This window comes from Marmota flaviventris, chromosome 16 (genome assembly GCF_047511675.1).
Source record: "Marmota flaviventris isolate mMarFla1 chromosome 16, mMarFla1.hap1, whole genome shotgun sequence".
NCBI classification, from domain to species: Eukaryota; Metazoa; Chordata; class Mammalia; order Rodentia; family Sciuridae; genus Marmota; species Marmota flaviventris.
The window spans coordinates 77,050,416-77,055,993 of record NC_092513.1 but is presented as its reverse complement, the minus strand read 5'-3'; the positions used below and the strand labels follow the sequence as shown (position 1 = coordinate 77,055,993).

The following is a 5,578-nucleotide window of genomic DNA, read 5'->3' as shown; positions in this document are numbered from 1 at the left end:
TCGGGCGTGCCTTTGGGGGTTGTATTTTGTCCCTGGAGAGAGGCGATCTCTTTCTGCTTCCTGGCCACCATGTCCTGAGCTGCCTTCCTCTGCCACAGTCTTCCGCCATGATATTCTGCCTCACCTTGGGTCCAGGGCTATGGAGTCAGCCAACCATGGACTGAGCTAAAATAAACTTTTCCTCTTGTATGTTGTTTTTCTCAGGTCTTCTGGTCACAGGGACAAACAAGTGGACTAAAACAACAAGTCTGGAAGACAAGAGTGATTCCTGAAGATACGCAGGTCCTAATGACTAGAACCTATGGATGCTACATATAGGGTCAAAGGGATTTTGCAGATGTGAGTACATTATGGATTCTGATCTAGTGCTGGAGCGATTATCCTGAATCATCCTGATGGTGTTGGCATAATTGCAGCCATCGTCCTTTCCCCCACCCCCACTTTATGTTCTTATTCCCAAGAAATAGAAACTAGCCCGAGATAAAGCCTCCCAACCTGAAGGCATGTCAGTCTCCCCCTGTTCCCTCCTTGAGAGACAGATAGGAGACAACTTACCTGCCCCTGAGATGGGAACCTACTGGTTTCCCTGTTCTCTCCTTGAGAAGATAAAGGCACATGCCGGTTTCTCTGTTCCCCCTCTGAGAAACAGGAAAACTGCCTCTCTCTGTTCCCAAGAAACAAACTTGCCTTCTACATCTAAGATCAGAGGATGCTTACTATGTCAGTCAAGACTAAACCCGCCCCCAACACAGGGCCCTGATTCTAGCCTATAAAAGGTAACATTCAAGGGGGAGTGGCTGCTGCTGTCCCTCCCTCTGTGCAGAGCAGCCTTGTCAGGCTCTTGACAATAAACCCACTTCTTGTCCCAGGTGTGCGTTTGATCGGTCCTGTGCCACTTTTCTTTCAGATGGGACCTAAGTGTGATCACAAGCATCCGCATAAGAGACCGGCAAAGGGAGATTCGACACGGAAGTAGGAGACAGAAGCAAGAAGTCAGAATGATGCAAAGAAGGTCAAAAGCCAGAGAATGCAGGTGGCCTCCAGGTGCAAGAAAGGGCAAGGAAACAGTCTCTAGAAGGAGCCAATCTTGACGGCACCTTGATTTTTATACAGTGAAATGGATTTTGGAGTTTCTGGTTACAGATCTGCAGGAGAAAGGACAGTTGTTGATAGCCACCAATTTTGTATGTAATCGTAACAGTCAAAGGAAACGACTACGCCAAAGTTGTCGTAGAAATTGTTTTTTCTAAACATGGATCTGATGCAAAAGCAGATAATATTCAGAATATCAGAGACTGGCAATTCATTTATAAGACTCACTTTTACAATCCAAACCTTTTGAGATTTAATAGGATGAAAACTCACCATGCATCATCATCATCATTATTATCATTGTCATTATTATTGTTATAGTGAGCACTTGTGACTTGGCCTCTTCCAATCATAGGGAAGCATCTTCAGACCTAGTCCCCAGCTCTGCACTCACCCGGATGAGATCAAGTTTTGCTAAACTCCACCAGGCACAGAAAGGGAGGACCAGGCAACTGTACTCACAAGTAGGGTGACAAACCACTCAGGGCACCTAACGCAGCCCAAGACAAGGCACAGGAGATTGGTGACAGAGGCTGAGCAGGCCTTGGGACTGGGGCCCAGCAACTCTGCTACCTGGCTTCACCTTCCTCACGGGTCAACACCTCTTTTCTTAGGTTTTTATTTTCTTCTGCAATAGTAGCTTTGTGATTGGTCCTTTTCCCAGGAGGCGATACCACTCCTAATGTAGATGTGCATTTCAAGTAGAATTCCTTTTATATTCTGACAACCATTTTCAGGAAAATTGAAAATTGATTAATATAGCTGCTTTGGGGTGAGAATTTTAAATAAACTACTCTTTCAAATCATTTGAGCCTCTTTGGCTAATGTGCTTGTAAACCTACAGCCGCTGTCTCAGACCTGGGAGAAGATCAGACACCCCACAGGTCTTCAGAAGAGCACCTCAGCTAGATCCCATCCCTCAGGGAGAGCACAGGTCAGTTCTCAGGACAAATTAGGAACTCGATACTGCAGTTCCTCAGAGGCACACAGACATATGGAGGGTCTAATAAGGCTCCCAGGTCTGGCATTTCTCTAACATTTGGTTAGCATTCTTCATGGTACAATTTAGAGTTGAATATTAATAAGTCACTGTAAAGTCATCTCAGTTACAGGAAATAAGCATTGTTTCCTAATCCATTAATCTTGAATCATCTCTCAGTGTGTCTGAGAATCAATCAGTCTATGCACCTGTCTGTCTATCTACCTACCTACCTGTCTATCATCTCAGGTATCTACCAAGATACTATCAGCTCTTTGTCTTTCAAATATCTTTCTACTGGCCATCTGTCCATCTATTTGCTATTGGTTGTAGGACATGCCTATAACCACGGATGGATGCCACCCTGAGTTTATGATGGCAGGACTGAGTTTCAGTTTTAGCTTTCTGGCCCAGGTAAGCACTGGGGACCCCAAAACTTACTTTGCTTGTTTTCAGACCTTATGTAAGTGGAGACTGTCTGATTTCTTCCACTCAAGATTTATCCACATACTGTGCTGGGAGCATTGTAAGGTCATTTCTTGCCATCGCACACTCCACGGCGAGCCCATCAAAGGATTCATTGTTCTAGTGCCGATGGATATTTCTTTTGTTTCCATTTGGAACTATGAGGGATGATTCAGGTTGACATATTCTTGAATTTTTCTTTGGAGCTTTGGTCCTACATTTTTTTAGTACATCTTTAGAAATGGAAGGGCAGTTTCAGATTTTCTAGGTGATGTTGACAGTTTTCCAAAATCATTGTACCAACTCCAGCTTCTGAACATCTTTCCTGACAACTGGCATGACTGGTCTCTTCCATTTGACTCACACTCTTGAATATAGAATGCTGTCATATGTTGTTTTTTATTTGTAGTTCTTTATATACTTTTAATGTACTTTTATGTACTTCTTTATGTACTTTTTTATTTGTACTTCTTTAATGAACAATCAGTTTGAATCTATACATGCATATGGTGTGTGAATATGTGTGTGTGTGTGTATGTGTGTGTATATATATATATATATATATATATATATATATATATATCAGGGATTGAATTCAGGATGCTTAACCACTGAGCCACATCTCCAGCCCTTTTTAAAAAAATTATTTAGAGACAGGGTCTAAGTTGCTTAGGCCTCACTAAGTTGCTGAAGCTGACTTTGAACTTGTGATCCTCCTACCTCAGCCTTCCAAGCCACTGGATTTTAGGCATGTGCCAACACACCTGGCTTTGACTATTTTTTGAATATCTTCTTGTTTAACTCTTTATTTTATTGTATTGTATTGTATTTTTTCAATGGCAACACAGTAAAATTTACTTCCTGGTGTATGGTTCTGTGCATTCTGCGTATGGATTTGTATAACCACCACCATAACCAGGATACAGATTGTCTCATATTGTGAAAACATTTCTACATATCACCCCTTTATAGTGACATCTTCCTGGATCTACTTTCTATAAGGATAGTTTTATCTTTTTCATAATGTTATATATTAAGCTATTCTTTTTTGCTGGATGCAACCAAGATTTTTCTTTGTCCATAATCCCCACCTATTTGTGTTCAGTATGTCTGAAATGTCTGAAATGGAATTTTTTAAAAAAAAATTTCAGCTCCTAAATTCTTTAAGTGTGTGGGTTTTGACCAAATGCTCACAGGTAGCTACTCCTTATCCTCTGTTTTGTCTTTACTAAACATTAGTGAGACTTCCCATTTCCCATCAGGCCCTTGAGCACTTCTTACCCTCAAACAAGCACAAAAGTAAGGGGAATCCCCCCAAACACCACCTTCTCCTGATAATCAGTTGACTTTCTTCCCATCAGCCCCCCTGGTTATTTCCCCTTGCTCATCCAATGTCATCTCCACAGATTCTGCTTACCTCTGCCTGCTCCCTCCTTTATGTCTTTTTCTATATGATTTTGAGACATCACAGACTTCTGAGACGGGTGTGTTCTCCCTATTGCAATAATCTTTCTAATTAAAACCCTGCCTTACATGAAGTCACAGCTTGCCTTTTCTTTCTTTCTATTTTTTTTTCCTACAAATTTGGAGAGTCTTCAAGTAATATTTCTTTAAGCATTTCCCTGCCCCCCATATGCATTGTTTGTTCTCTGCTTCCGAAACGCCTGTGTCTTGAACATGCAGCTTTTTGGTATGCACCATAGATCCTTAAGGTTCTGATCCCTTCTCTTGTTACATCCCTTTGCTCTCTTTTGCACAGATTGGATCATTTCTATCTTCATAATTCCCAATTGTTTCCTCTCATGTCCATTCTGCTGCTCTTGAGATCTTTTAGGGAATATTTTATTTTGCTATTGCATTTTTCATCTGTAAAATTTCCCTGTCTGTTTTTTTAACACTTTCGATTTTGTCTTCCTGTGATTTTTCTACTTGTCCATTCATTTCAAATGTGTTTGCCCTTCCATCTTGGAGCATGGTTGTAACGGTTGTCCACACAGTGTGATGGGAGCCTTCTCTTGACTTTCCTTCTCTCTGTGATTCCTGTGGTTCTCTCCTGTCCCTGATGCCTTCCTTCCTTGTGTTGTCACCATTGGTTAGGCTTCCTCATTTTCCCACACTATTGCTGTGGTGTTCTGCATCCCAGGGCAGGCCCTCAGAGGACAGAATGAGAAGAAAAGAACAGGAAGGATCTGCCACACACTCTTGGGATTGCAATTCTCTAGTTATAGGAACAAATTTCTCCTCCCTCATTTTTGGGACCATGCCTGGTTGCCGTGGCTATTAGTGCTGCTGCTGTGGCCATGGTGCAGCCTGAGGACTGGCTGCAGAGAAGGGAAAAATGAGAAAAGAGGTGTCTCTGTTCTTTGACCCTTCTCCTGCTTCCTAGACCAGAAAGAGGGCTTCTCTTACAGCTCATCTGTCCACATCAAGGGCACATGTAAGGGTTTCAGTCTGTCTTTGGGGTCCCATTCAGGTGACACTGGAAGAAAAGAAAGTGACAAAAACACCCTTGGTTTGGTGGACATTTGAACATTCTCCCCTCCTGGAATCAGTACCAGATTTCATTCTTGGTGAAACATCTGTTCAAGTCTTTAAATATGTTTTCCATTGGATACTCTTTCTCACTTGATATCTCTCTCTCTCTCTCTCTCTCTCTCTCTCTCTCTCTCTCATTTTTTTTTTTTTTTACTTAAAATAATTCTGTAAGCTGAATGTGGTGGCACCTGCCTGAAATCCCAGTAGCTTGGGAGGCTGAGGCAAGAGAATGGCAAGTTCAAAATCAGCCTCAGCAACTTGGGCCCTAAGCATCTCAGCAAGACCCTCTCTCAAAATAAAAAAAGGGCTACAGCTGTGCCTAGTGGTTAAGAACCCTTGGGATCAATCCCTGGTACAAAAAGAAAAAAAAATTCCACGATAAGATGGCTCATGTTAATTTTTAATGGCTCCTTGGAGTACCATACTTCTCAAACACTCAGATTAATATTACAGGATTTTCTCCTTATATTCTTGAACCCCTTCCACTTTTAGAGGAATTATTTTTGA

General features: G+C 41.9%; 1 long non-coding RNA gene across 1 annotated transcript; it reads left to right on the top strand.

Moving 5' to 3' along the window:
* The first annotated feature begins 216 nt into the window (after positions 1-216).
* LOC139702217 (uncharacterized) lies at positions 217-1,898 on the top strand. Its single transcript, XR_011704810.1, has 2 exons — positions 217-339; positions 908-1,898. It is a non-coding gene; the product is annotated as an uncharacterized lncRNA (long non-coding RNA).
* The last annotated feature ends 3,680 nt before the right edge of the window (positions 1,899-5,578 follow it).